We start from the raw sequence: 15479 nt of genomic DNA, 5'->3' as shown, positions 1-15479 counted from the left end.
GCGTCAGAAGCTGGATGGGACTGGTGGGTCCTGAGTGTCTGAAAAAACTGTTTAGTGGTTCCGCCATGGTTAAAAATTTGAGAATCACTAACATGGATTAAAAAAAAAATACATTGATCTGTACACATGCTGAAAAATAATGGGTACAAACATTTACACCTGCATCACAGTAGGGAATTACATTGGACAGAACAACTGACAATATAGTAGCTTAAGCACAAGCTTGGAAGAGCAGATACTGCCTTTAATTTTATTGTCCTGTAACTATAGTGTGAATGTGAATTGTAACCCGTTCTGAGCTCTCAGGAGAACGAGATAGAAATGTATACAAATAAATTAAATAAATAAGAGAAGCTTAGAGTGATATGGGGTCTAAAACTATGCCAGGGTTCACCTGGCAGGGCCTCTGCGTGTGCGGATCACCAGACTTGATGGACCTAGGGTCTGTTCCGGAGATGGCACTTCTTATGTTCTAAGAGTCAGCAATTAGTGGTTGCTGGTAGGAGAGGAATCGGAGGGGTTGATTGCAGCTGGACTTTTAGTTGAAGAAGAGGGTCTTCACTGCTCTTCGGAAGGTTATCAATGAGTTCTGTGATCTCATTTGCAGGGGGGGGAAGGGGGGAGTTGGTTCCAAAGTTGAGGGATGAGGAGCGTCTGCGGGCAGTTTCTGACAGGGAGAGACCTGGGAGAGGGGGGATGCACATGCAGAGGCATCTCTCTGTTTCAGAGCGGAGGAGGCGGGTGGGGGGTATATAGAGTTTTCCAAATTCTAATTTTATGCCTTCCACTTTGTTGTTTTACAATTGTAATCCAATTTATATTTTACTTGTGCATTTTTCTTAATCACGTCAAGACCCTTTTACTAAGCTGAGGTAAGCACTAACGCATGCTTACCTCAGGGCAAAAAGCATTACTGCATGGCGCACTCAGGCATCCTGCAGTAGTTTTAGGATTGTTCAGAAAACAAGCAGGAGAAACTGCCTTCACAGAAGGGAAAAGCACAAAACAACAACGAAGGAGACCAGATGGTGCTGAATTATTTTTTATTTTGTTACAGACTCGACACGATCGTGTTTTGGCCAGAAAGGCCTGCCTCAGGACTCTTGATATTAGATCGTGATAAAGGTAAATTGCTCCAAATGCTCAATAAATGTAATGAGTTCTCTTGTAAAACACCATGCTAGAAACTGACAGCGAGTGTTACTTTTTAGAACAGCTTAGTAAAAGGACCCCATTGCATGAGAGTTTGACCTATAGGCTGCACACAGAACTTTCCCAGAATCCAGTAAGCCATAGAAAATAATTTATTGCACATTACAAACATCTGCTAAAAGGAAGCAAAAGGTTACCTAATGATCACACCAAAAGAGCCACCAAATAAAAAATTGCTGAACATCTTAGTAATATTAGTAGAAATCGAGAGCAAGCCCCCTTGGTTTCTTAATGGCAAATACAGGGCCACACCGATGCTGATTTGAAATATACGGTAGTGTACCAGATTAACTCATTTACTGAGTTTAATATTTCCCAACGGTTGCTCATTAGGCAGACTTTACAACCTAACCTGTGTGCAGGTAAAACATTCCTATTTTTCACCTGCAAACTGCAGCAATGGTCCCAGAATGGATACCGTTTATCTATGATTGAATTGTTGAAATTTAACCTCCTCCTCCTTTGTTGTTTTTTTGTCCAAAACCATAGCGCGGTTTTTAGTTCCAGCCACGGCAGTAACAGTTCCAATGCTCACAGAATTCTATGAGTATTGGAGCTGTTATGCCGCAGCCATTGCTAAAAACCGTGCTATTGTTTTATAAAAAAAAAGGGGTGGGTGGGGTTAAATTTCAACAAGTCAGTCATAGATAAACAGATAAATAAATAAACAAAACAAAGCAATTCATTAATTACAAGTACAAACTGTAAAAACGGGCTGCATATTTAATGTGTTTTTAATGTGAAAATTACACTAACATTTTAATGCACATTAACAATTTTAACAAATTAATCACATTTAAAAAGCAGGTCTGGCATCCATGCTCCCTCCCCTTTCTCTCCCTGAAGCCTTGTCATGGTGCTTTAAATCTTACCTTGACAGCGATACCAGGCAGCGATTCATGTAACCCAAAGGAATTAAAATAAAAATATCTGGGGGCTGGAAGTATCGGGTCCGCAGAGGTTTGGCGACACTGGATCGCAGAGAGGTGTAGGTGGCAAGAGAGCAAGGAGCCATGTCAACCCTCAGAAGTCTTATGCTGGAAGTGGCAGGAGACTGAAGGCCATGGACCATGCCGATTCAGCTCGCTGGTTCCACTGATCAGAGCTTCCTGGGGGGGGGGGGGATTGTGGCTGCTCACTGGTCACCACACACAAACGGATGACGCGGCTGATGACATCATTCTATTTGCCACATCATTGCACAGAGGATTTTGTAAGAGCGGATAGCGTAGCTGGTTTTAAGAAAGGTTTGGGCAAGTTCCTGGAGGAAAAGTCCAAAGTCTGTTACTGAGAAAGACATGGGGGAAGCCACTGCTTGCCCTATATTGATAGCAAGGAATATTGCTAATCTTTGGGTTTTGGCCAGGTACTAGTGACCTGGATTGGCTACCGTGAGAATGGGCTACTGGGCTTGATGGACCATTGGTCTGACCCAGTAAGGCTATTCTTATATTCTTATGTGGTACTGGACCTGCAGAGAAGGGGGCTGGAATGAAGGGAGAGAGGTGTTGGATCTGCAGTGGATGGGAGGGCTGGAGGGAAGGGAAAGTGATGCCTGACCAGGGGGACGAAGGGGTCAAATGGGAGTGAGAACCAGATGGTAGAAAGAGAGGGAGAAAAGCTGGATGGGTTGGGATCAAAGAGGAAAGGGACACATTGGTGTGGGAGTAGACAGCAGAGCATCTAGACACAGGGTGGTATATAGAAACAGAGGGGAGATGATGTGTATTAGGTGGGAGCATAAGGACTGGGACACAAAGGGGTGATGCCCCTCTGTTTCAATACGTCATCCCCATACATCAATAGTTGACATGGAAGGTGCAGGGTGGGATGGGAAAAACATGGGCATAGAGAAGCAATGCTGGACACAGAAAAGAGATACTAAACACAGGGAGAATAGGAGCACAGAAGGGAGATGCTGGAATGAGGGGCATAGGGACATAGAGGGGTGATGATAGATATAAGAATATGAACATGGGAGAAACTGAATAATAAAATATAGTAACATAGATAGACGATGGATGGTGGACATGGAGAGAGAAGATATGGCAGATAGACAGAAGACCCTGGCAAGTGAGTTGAGAAGACAGAGGGAAGCAGAATCCAGAGACTGGGACCAATATGATCTGAAAAATAAAATTGACCAGAACAGAAAAAGTTAGAAAAAAAAATTATTTTCTTTTTTTGTGAATAGAATATGTTGGTTCCAGGGCTCATTTATTTTTTAAACAAATAAAAAGTTATGTGATCACAGCCTGATATTCAGCCGGGGTCACTTATGTGGCCCTCAGCTGAGTATTGGCCAGGCTCATATAAGCTCCGGGCAGCCAGGTTGCCCACCCTTATGCCCTAATAATGCAGTCATTAACAATTCCATAGCCATGCCCCCCCCCAAAAAAAATTCTGACAAATTATGCGCAGGAAACCTTTTGTCAATATACAAGGGTTGGATAAGAGGAGCAGGTGTCTAGTGACATCCCCTTTCTCTTTTTAATCTGACCATCCTGCCTGGATTGCTAGGGTTCTCCAATGCAACCCTAACTCCTTTCCCTCAAAACTTCATTAATAATATTACAAAAATTGACCTGCAAATCTAGTGGACCTCGCTCCCTCCCTCTCTTCCAAAAAATTCCCTGGTACTCTCAAGGGACCACCCCTCCTTGATCCCTTGCTTGAGTTCCCCATATCTTATATAAGCAGGAGTTATTCTCATTCGCGCCTGCCTTCAGTATTATCGTCTTCAAAATGATGGCACCCTGCCCATGCATTCTGGGATGCACTGCGTTGTGTCTATCAACCATATAAGAAGCATCTGCTTCTTGATTTTATATAATTTTCTGCATTCTTTTCCATTTTCACTGAAGGATGCTACAAGATGTAATTTGTCTAAATTCTCAGCAGTCAGCTGGCAGAGGCACAAGGGAATGTTATATATTGCATCTCTGCGAGAGTTGCCTAAACTCAACTCTCTACTTAGGACAGAACATTTGTTTTCTTATCTCAGATAGGCAGCGCTATCTTTGGCCTTCTAATTTCCTACTCCCTTTGTATACACATCCACAGTATCGCCTTAATTCCCCTTCCCCAGTGACCTTACCTGGTATTTAGCCAATAGTGATGACGTAGATTGGAGTCCGGTAATATCAGCACCTGATAGGATTTGGATGCTTTTTTTGAGGCTGAAAGCCAGCTGTTGATAAACTATATAGGAGTTTTTCTCTTAAGGAGAAATTTTCAGCCTGTGAGTAGGTTGAAGATCATCCACAAATCTTCAAACTTAAAAGTACATGGTAGTTACCCCTTGTAATTTGTTGCCAGAAGCTGAGGACAAAGCTTTTTAGAACAGCTGGGTTTAAAAAGGGATTAGAAAGTTTTCTAGAGAAATAAGGCATTGTTAGCCATCTAGAAACATAGAAACATAGAAATAGACGGCAGATAAGGGCCACGGCCCATCTAGTCTCCCCACCCCAATGACCCTCCCCTACCTTTCTCTGTGAATAGATCCCACGTGTCTATCCCATTTGGCCTTAAAATCAGGCACGTTGCTGGCCTCAATAGTGGAAGACTATTCCAGCGATCAACCACCCTTTCAGTGAAAAAGAATTTCCTGGTGTCCCCGTGCAGTTTCCCGCCCCTGATTTTCCATGGATGCCCCCTTGTTGCCACGGGACCCTTGAAAAAGAAGATATCTTCTTCCACCTCGATGCGGCCCGTGAGATACTTGAATGTCTCGATCATGTCACCCCTCTCTCTGCGTTCCTCGAGTGAGTACAGCTGCAACTTATCCAGCCGTTCCTCGTACGGGAGATCCTTGAGTCCCGAGACAATCCGGGTGGCCATTCTCTGGACCAACTCCAGTCTCAGCACATCCTTACGATAATGCGGCCTCCAGAATTGCACACAGTATTCCAGGTGGGGCCTCACCATGGATCTATACAATGGCATAATGACTTCAGGCTTACAGCTGATGAAACTCCTGCGTATGCAACCTATGATTTGCCTTGCCTTGGATGAAGCTTGCTCCACTTGATTGGCAGTCTTCATGTTCTCACTGACGATCACCCTAAGTCTCGTTCTGCTTCAGTTCTTGTTAGGATCTCGCCATTAAGGGTGTAAGTCTTGCATGGATTTTGGCTGCCCAGGTGCATGACTTTGCATTTTTTGGTATTGAAGCTGAGTTGCCAGGACCTAGACCAGCGCTCCAGTAGGAGTAGGTCGTGCATCATGTTGTCGGACATTGAATTTATGTCTGTTGTGCTTTTGCCCACTACATTGCTTAGTTTGGCGTCATCGGTGAATAATGTTATTTTACCTTGCAGCCCTTCTGCCAAGTCTCTTATAAAGATGTTGAATAGGATTGGGCCCAGGACCGAGCCCTGCGGCACTCCACTGATTACCTCCGTCATCTAGTGTTGGGAACAACCCCTATTATCTTATTTTATGAAGAATAAGGAATATATCTAGTACTTAGGATTCTGTTAGGTACTTGTGACCTGGATTAGTCACTGTCAGAGACAAGATTGCAGGGCTTTATGAACCTTTGGTCTGACTTAGTAACATCATATTTCATGTTCTACTATTGTTTATAATCGAAGAAAAAATGATGGAAACCTAAGTAATTCTAAAAAAAAAAAAAAAAAGTAATGGATTATTCAAAGCTGTACAGTAGCCCGAGAACCAGGGAAATAGGGTTCAATTCCCACTGCAGCTACTTGGGACTCTGGACAAATAATTTAGGCCTACATGCACTAAACAGGATTGGTAAGACCACGTGGGTCTGCTGCAGTCCAATTCCAACAGAGCGACCGATGCTCAAACAAGTTTGCATGCAAATGATTTGAGCAGAGGTTGGTCGTAATCACCATCCAATCCCACTGATGAATAGTTGCGAGAGCGACTTTTACACATGCGTAGAGCCAGCAGGGGAAGCCCAAACAGCTGAGAGCCCTGAAGCAGACTCCGGGGATTTCTGCCCTGAAGCAGCTGCCCGGGGCAGAAAACCTTTTTTTTTTTTTTAATGGACACAGATGTTGTGCATGTTACCCATGCACAATATCCATCCCCATTTAATAAAAAATAAAAAAATAAAAAAGAAGTTGTGCTGGCCCCCCTTCTGACCACAGCCATCGCACAAACATCCCGATGACAACCGTGGGTCCTCAAACCCCCTGATAATGATGACTGACCCCACGAGAGACAGGAGGGATGCCCACTAAACCAGCCAGTTGAACTCCCCTCCCCATGTTAGCAAAAAATGGCAGGAGGGATGTCCAATTCCTCCTGCCAACAGAGACCCCCACCTTGCAAGGCACCTCTCCATGAACCATCCTCTACCCTCCCTGCTTCCCTGCCAAAAGAAGGCAAGAGGGATGCCCACTCCCTACTGCCACCGGATGTTCCCCCTAAACCCCCCGTATCTTTGTGAGAAGTTGAGAGCAGGAGGGATGTGGTCCCTTCTGCTCCGATGTCCACCAGTCCAATCCCTTGGGAGGGGCCTTAGAGAGACGGATGAACTGGATTGTCTTTAGCATTATCTGTGTGGCCAGTGTAGTATAAATGGTGGCCCCGCCTATGTCCAAATGGCTTAGTTTTGGACAATTTTAACTTGGGCATTTTTGTTTTGAAAATGGTCAAAAAAGTCAGACATCCTAAGGGCCAAAACGTCTAAATAGGCAATTAAAAAAAGATAAGGCATCAAGCAGTTTCAAAAATGGACATTTTTTCCACCTGATTTTTGGATGCACTTCTCAAGACATCATAATCGAACTTAGATGCACTATCGAAAATGGCCTTCCACATATTTTGGGATCCCTTACAAATACAGTAGAACCATTCCTAAAGAGTCATGAAAAATAACTTTTCAAGGCTTTTTAAGGATTAAGGAGTGTAATAATTATTTGTGCCTTTTTTGTTGATTGTTAGGGTTTGCACTAACTGTATTTCTTTTTAGTTTTCCACTTGTAATGCCATATCCTGTAATGTGGGCTAATGGATTGTTTGGGTTGATCGAATATTTCTGTTTTCTTTGTTAATCCATTTTGTGATATCTTTTGGATGTACCAAAAAAAAAAAAAAAAAAATCATGGTGACTGCTATTTTTGTTCAGATTCTCATTCCATTCTTGAAGGAATACTGATACTTAAGATTACTGAAAGCTTATCCTATGTAGACATTCCCATCATTCCAGCAAGCTATTTTGCTCTCATACTTTCATTGGAGCCCTTGTCACACTTGTCAACATGCAATCTAAACAACGTGAGACTTGGAAATAAAACCGAGATGGGAAGCAATAGCTCCCACAAAGCCTTTACGGTGACATTCTGAAGACTCTAATTAGTACTGATACCTTCTGTTCAACTGCAGCAAGCTTGCCAACTATTACCACAATTGCTGGCCATTAATAACACTTGTTGAATGTAGATTGTCAAAAATATTTCTGTTATTAAGAGGGAGTATTACTTACAGATACAGACATTGCAGTATTCTTAGTCAGGACTCCTAACATTAAGGTTTTTGTACTGGAGAAAATACAAGATTATTGTTTGGCACGGTGGAGGCGATTTTAGAAGAGCGTCATGCTATCAAGAGGATATACATGCAGGAAAAAGCTTCGTTAACACAAACATGCTCCTACACACAGATTCGAGGAAACATGCTCTGTGGTAGGTTGGGCAGATAATAGTCAGGTCTAATGCTGCTTAGTTTTGAGATCTTACAAATTTGGGCTGTTCTATGGAAAACGTTAAAGATACTAAAATGCAGCTAAGTACATGCACTTAAGGCAGGGGTGTCCAATGTCGGTCCTCGAGGGCCGCAATCCAGTCGGGTTTTCAGGATTTCCCCAATGAATATGCATGAGATCTATGTGCATGCACTGCTTTCAATGCATATTCATTGGGGAAATCCTGAAAACCCGACTGGATTGCGGCCCTCGAGGACCGACATTGGACACCCCTGACTTAAGGGCCCTTTTAATACACCTTGTTAAGTAGCAATGTGCGCTTTGACGGAGACTTCAGTAGTTGCAACCTAAGAACAGTACCGGGCAGAGCTTTGGATTCTTGCCCAGAAATAGCTAAGAAGAAGAAGAAGAAGAAAAAAAACAACAACAAATTTTTAGATTAAATCAGGTTGGGCAGACTAGATGGATCAGTCGGGTCTTTATATGCCATCATCTATGTTACTATGTTAATGTGAGGAAGAAAGTTTACCACAAAATGCTTTAAAGTGTTTTGTGGTAATTTTTTGTTATTTTTTGGGGGAGGGGGTATATCATGAGTGTGAAATGGGGGTGTAAACATTATGCAGCTTATGCATTTGCATTAGCACATGCTAACTGGATAATATAGACATGGAGGAGCATTTTGTACATCCTAGGTAGAAGGTAACATGTGCTCCCATGTTAATATTTTTTGTAAGACGATTTTATTTGCTATGCTAAATTTGTCTTATGTTCTGCCTCATCTCCAAAGGATTCAGCATGGATTACAGCAAGAAGATCTACAATAATAAAAATAAATAAATAAATTAAAGCAGTCTATTCAGACAAAGGCCCCCTTTTTATCAAGCTACATTGGGATTTTTATCGCTGGCTACTGCGGTAAAAGCTCCTATACTCATAGGAATTCTATGAGCATCAAAGCTTTTACTGCAGCGGCCAGTTATTAAAAAAACAAACAAACTCAAACGCGCCTTGAAAAAAGGGGGCCTAAAAGATTATCAAAAAATTTGAGATCCCCCATCTACCAAATAGATATGTCATTAGAAGTTTATGAAAAAGATGATACGATGCCGATAACATTTGCCTATTCACACTAGGTTATGTTAATAAGGTTTTCTATTCCGCCTTTACCTATTCAGTTCAAGGTCAGATTACATTACAAAAAGTTACGTCAGTTACCCTGGAAGATATAATGGGCAGTTTGACAAGGAGATTCAATAGAATTGCTAGTACAGGTAGATCAGTACAATTACTAATACAGTTAGGTCATAGTTACAAGTTCAAGAGGGTCATCATTGGCTTATCATTATGTCCCAGGATATTCACATCTATAAAAAAAGAGAATAAATTACACCCCATATTATATTGTAAAACTGCTGACAAACAGTTTCTTAAGGGTCCATAGTTTTCATCCTTATAGACCAGGGGTAGGGAACTTCGGTCCTCGAGAGCCGTATTCCAGCTGGGTTTTCAGAATTTCCCCAATGAATATGCATGAGATCTATTTGCATGCACTGCTTTCAATGCATATTCATTGGGGAAATCCTGAAAACCCGACTGGAATACTGCTCTCGAGGACCGGAGTTCCCTACCCCTGTTATAGACTGAGAGCCAGTCTCCCAATTAGTCAGTTTCTACGTATTAGAAGAATCTGTTTTTCTCTTGATGAACATAAACGGCATGCAAAAAAATCTATGGATGCGACTCACACAACATCAGATTTTAAAATCAGCCTATCTTAGAGCTAAATTTGCTTACTGAGATTTATTACATGATGCAGGAAAAGAAGTAGATAACCAATTGATATATGTAAAGAAATACACACAATCGTCCACCCAATTTAACCAAATAATATTATGACACTGGCATGTTCTCCAATTGTTGGAGACCTTTCAATAATGCCCAATGTTTGCATATCAGAGAACAATAAATATAGGGGAATTATTGAAATCCATGATTAAGCCCCCTAGTGATACACGGGTGATAAGCTATCATGGTACCTGTAGGCACTGTCAATGGTGCTCTTTATCTATGACAGGGAATACATGGGTTCATCCCAGGATGAAGGAAGTAATATGGGCTTGATCCATCACAACTTGTGACACCATGTATGTGATTTATGTAATATAATGCCCATGTGATAAGTTATACATGGGGTGCACCACTCAATCTATCAAGATGCGCCTGACAGAACATAAATTTAGAGTTCACACTGAAATCAATACTGCCCCCACAGTCAATCACTGGAAACAACAAGAGCATACTTTGACATTAAATGACCTTTCTTATTTCTAATCTTAATGTATATTTTCTGTAAACCGCTTAGAACCTAACGGATGTAGCGGTATATAAGAAATAAATTACAAATTACATTACAAATAATTGATTCACTCCAAGTAGGGTGGGAGGGTGGTAATGCTGAACATCATTTATATGTCAAGGAACAATGTTGGATATTCCACTTAAATATGCTTACTCCGGAGGGCTTAAGTGAAGAAATTGATTGTTTGAAACCACCTCCAATCTCCGAGTACCATGTCATTCAGAAGGTTGAACAGCTGATAAATTGACTTCAGAAACTGGAGAGAATATAATGAGTAATGCAGTGCTGGAGAAGTTGTAGTGAGATGAGGACAATAATTAACATGAGTTTTTGATAGCCACCAATGATATTGGGAAGATTTTAGTTGGATATTGTGGGTAGATGTTTTGAAGCCATTGACTGAAGATTTAACCAGGAGTTGCATTAGACCGTTTAGAAAAGGGCTTTTACAATTACCATTTCAGTTACTTCAGGGTTGGCTCCATGTCTTGGTATAGAAATGCTTTTAAAAGTTTTCTGAATCTAAGATTGTGGTCACAAGATTGTAGTGTAAGTGGTAGTTGGTTCCAGCATTTTACTAATTGATATTGGATGGATAAGGTAATTTGCCAGGTAGACTTTATCATTCTTGCATGCTGGGAATTTTACGTGGAAAAGATTTCTGGTGGAATATCAATTGGAGGCGCCCTGGAGTAGGACGCTGATGGGTAGTTGGGGGCATTGCCTGTCAGGATCTTAAACATAGTAATGCCTAATTTAAACTTAATCCTTGCAGTAATGGACAACCAATATAGTTTCATATAGTAGGGCTATAGGTGTTCCAATTTCCATAATCCATATACAAGTCTTACAGCTGAATTTTGAACTATTTGTAGACGTTGATAGCAATGTTTTAGAGCAAAGGAACTAGTGTTACATTAAAGACTAATCTTTTCGGTTAGAAAATTTGAAAGGGCTTCACCTCTTTTACGCAAATTGCACTGGCTTACAACTAAGTTTAAGGTATCATGTTTAGTACATAAAGCTCTATATGGTAATGTTCCAAAACAATTAACATTTCTTTTATGTATTCCAGCTAATATTATTATTACACGGCGTAACTGTAGCTTTAAACTCCAGTTTCCAATATTTTTAGAGTAATTAGAAAGCGTCAACTGGTATGATCATTTTCTTACCAGGTAGTTCAGACATGAACAGTCTTCATTTAGAAATAAGAAGACCAAATTTGTATATTATTTTTCATAAAGTTTTAAAGACCTACTTTTTTTTCTTGATATTTTCTCTTTGAGTATTACTTTTTAAGTATATGTACTCCCCTTAATGTAGGGTAGTTCTTGTAATCCATTCTGAATCTGAATTTAAACACAGCAGAATATAAGACTACTGATTAGATTAGTCTAGTCGAGATATGATTAGGGATTGCACTAAGATTGGAAGACCTCTGTTTTGAATATTTTATGATTATCTTAGCTTTCTCATCATAAGGAAAGATTGTTTTATTATTGATTGTATCTAGGTGCATATTGATGATGTCAAGATTGTGCATCAGACATGTCATAGAAACATAGAAATAGACGGCAGATAAGGGCCACGGCCCATCAAGTCTGCCCACTCCAGTGACCCTCCCTATCTATCTTTGCGGATAGATCCCACATGTTTGTCCCATTTGGCCTTAAAATCTGGCACGCTTCTGGCCTCAATAACCTGAAGTGGAAGACTATTCCAGCGATCAACCACCCTTTCGGTGAAGAAGAACTTCCTAGTGTCACCGTGCAGTTTCCCGCCCCTGATTTTCCACTGATGCCCCCTTGTTGCCGCGGGACCATTGAAAAAGATATCCTCTTCCACCTCGATGCGACCTGTGAGGTGCTTGAATGTCTCGATCATATCTCCCCTCTCTCTACGTTCCTCTCTACGTTCCTCTGCAACTTCCCCAACCGCTCCTCGTATGGGAGCTCCTTGAGTCCCGAGACCATCCTGGTGGCCATTCTCTGGACCGATTCCAGTCTCAGCACATCCTTGCGGTAATGTGGCTTCCAAAATTGCACACAGTACTCCAGGTGCGGTCTCACTATGGATCTATACAGTGGCATAATGACTTCAGGTTTACGGCTGACGAAACTCCTGCGTATGCAACCTATGATTTGCCTTGCTTTGGATGAAGCTTGCTCAACTTGATTTGCAGACTTCTTGTCTTCCCTGACAATCACCCCTAAGTCTCTTTCTGCTTCAGTTTTTGTCAAGATCTCGCCATTTAGGGTGTAAATCTTGCATGGATTTCGGCTTCCCAGGTGCATGACTTTGCATTTTTTGGCATTGAAACTGAGTTGCCAGGACCTAGACCAGTGCTCCAGTAGAAGTAGGTCATGCATCATATCATCTGCCATTGAATTATTGTCTGTTGTGCTCTTGTTCACTACATTGCTTAGCTTGGCATCATCGGTGAATAATGTTATTCTTCCTCGGAGCCCTTCTGTCAAGTCTCTTATGTAGATGTTGAACAAGATCGAGCCCAGGACGGAGCCCTGTGGCACTCCACTTATCACCTCTGACATTTCAGAGGGGGTGCCATTCACCACTACCCTCTGAAGCCTACCTCCAAGCCAGTTCTCAACCCAATTTGTCAATGTGTCGCCCAAACCTAAAGAACTCATCTTGCTTAGCAACCTGCGGTGTGGTACGCTATCAAATGCTTTGCTGAAATCCAGGTAGACGATGTCCAGGGACTCACCAGCATCCAGCTTCCTCGTCACCCAGTCAAAGAAGCTGATCAGGTTGGATTGGCAGGATCTCCCCTTAGTAAATCCATGTTGGCGGGGATCCCGTAGTTTCTCCTCGTCCATGATTCTATCCAATTGGCGTTTGATTAGGGTTTCCATTAGTTTGCTCACTATTGATGTGAGACTCACTGGTCTGTAATTTGCCATCTCCATCTTAGAGCCTTTCTTGTGGAGTGGAATGACGTTAGCTGTCTTCCAGTCCATCGGGACGTTACCTGTACTAAGGGAGAGATTGAAGAGCGCGGATAGTGGTTCCGCTAGGACATCACCCAACTCCCTGAGCACCCTAGGGTGTAGGTTGTCAGGCCCCATTGCCTTGTTGACCTTGATTTTTGACAGCTCGCAATAGACACTGCTGGGTGTAAACTTGAAATTACTAAACGGGTCAACTGATTTAACCCTTGTCTGTGGCTGAGGGCCGATTCCCGGCGCCTCGCGGGTGAAGACTGAGCAGAAGTATTTATTTAACAGTTGGGCTTTTTCCGAGTCCGTTTCTACATAGTCTCCGTCTGGTTTTCTGAGACGTACTATCCCGCCCGAGTTCTTATTTCTGTCACTGATATACCTGAAGAAAGATTTATCTCCTTTCTGGATGTTCTTTGCTAGAGACTCCTCCATGCGGAATTTGGCCTCCCTAACTGCTGCTTTGACGGCCCTTGACTTGGCCAGATATTTTACTCTAGAGTCCTGTGTCCCTGATTGTTTGTAAGAGATGAATGCTTTTTTCTTCTCTTTGATGATGTCCGAGATCTCCGTAGAGAACCACTGTGGCTTGTTGTTCCTACTCCGTTTGCTTACTGATTTAACATAGTGGTTTGTTGCTTCCTGTATGGTGGCTTTCAGAGTTGACCACATTTCTTCCACGCTGTCGGTGTCTGCTTGGCTTTGTAGCGCCTGGTGAACGAAGTCTCCCATGTCTTGGAAGTTTGTGTCTTTGAATTTGAGAACCTTGGTCATTGTGGTAGATTTCGTGAAACCTTTCCTGAGATTGAACCATATCATACTGTGGTCACTGGAGGCCAAAGTTTCACCCACCGAGACCTCTGTGATACTTTCCCCATTGGTAAGTACTAGGTCCAGTATTGCCTGATCCCTTGTTGGTTCAGATACCAGTTGCCTGAGTCTTGCTCCTTTCAAAGAGTTTAATAGCTTCCTGCTGTTGCTGGAAGCAGAGGAAAGTGTGACCCAATCCACATCAGGCATGTTGAAGTCACCTACCAATACTGTATCACCCCGCAAGGTGATATTTTCTATATCTCCAATTAATTCCTTATCTAGGTCATCTGGATGTCTTGGGGGTCTGTATACTACGCCAAGATACAGGCATTTGTCCTTCCCTCTGGCCAAATTTACCCAAAGGGATTCCCCAGTGTACTGTACATCCGTGATTCTGGTGACCTTAATGTCATCTTTAGTATATAATGCCACACCACCTCCCATTTTACCCTCCCTGTCCCGGCGAAGCAAGTTGTAACCTGGTATGACCATGTCCCACCCGTGGGAGTCTGTGAGCCAGGTCTCAGATATCGCCACTACATTCAGGTCGGCATTCCTCATTTCTGTTTCTAAGTCTAGGATCTTATTTCCCAGACTGTGGGCGTTGACGTACATAGCCCTCCACGTTGTGTGTTTGTTGTATCTCAGTAGGGACGATCCCTCTTTATCAACTAGGACCCCATTTGCATTATTCGCATGTCTCTTACACTCCATAGACCCATAGCTAAAGCTTGAACCTGTCTCGGTCTCCCCATGACTATAGTGTGCTCCTATCTCAGACTCGGTAATGTTTGTACCCTGTGGGGGTATTCCCGTTTGGGCTACTCGAGCTCCTTTAGTGCAATTTGCAACGTGTGCACTCTCTCTGGTCCCAGAATTATAATGTGTACTCCCTCTAAACCCAGAATTGCTATGTATCCTCCTCCTAGACCCAAAATTGTAATGTGTCCCAGAAATATGGTATTTACTTAGCTCAGTCTCAAGAGTATTGGTAGCTTAACTCGTCAGGTGGGTTGTTTGTGCCCGTACCCTCCCCCAACTTACCTAGTTTAAAGCCCTGTGTAGTAGGTGGGCTAGACGGTGTCCAAGGACGTACTTCCCCCTCTTGGTCAGGTGTAACCCGTCTGGTCCCAGCAGTCCTTGCAGTGCCTCTCCGTGGTGTAGGAACCCAAAGTTCATCTCCTTGCACCATCCCTGCAGCCAGTCGTTCGCCCTTCGGACTCGATCCTCCCTGGCACTGCCCTTGCCCCTCACCGGGAGGATCGAGGAGAAGACCACCTGCGCATCCATCCTCCTCAGCTTCTCTCCCAGGGCTCTGAAGTCTTCGGGTATGCTCTCCGGGGTGCACCTGGCAGTGTCGTTGGTTCCGACGTGGATGAGGATCATAGGGAAGTGATCCTGGGGTTTGATGAGTCTGTCCAGGCTATCGGTTACATCCCGGATCCTG

At 42.8% G+C, this 15479-nt stretch overlaps 1 protein-coding gene across 6 annotated transcripts in view; it reads right to left on the bottom strand.

Annotated features, from left to right (window-relative positions):
• Nucleotides 1–15479, bottom strand: part of NPR3 (natriuretic peptide receptor 3) — a 147643-nt gene that overhangs the window by 32571 nt on the left and 99593 nt on the right. The window lies entirely within an intron of this gene.

This window comes from Geotrypetes seraphini, chromosome 1, assembly GCF_902459505.1.
Source record: "Geotrypetes seraphini chromosome 1, aGeoSer1.1, whole genome shotgun sequence".
NCBI lineage: Eukaryota > Metazoa > Chordata > Amphibia > Gymnophiona > Dermophiidae > Geotrypetes > Geotrypetes seraphini.
This window is presented reverse-complemented; position numbering and strand designations above follow the sequence as displayed.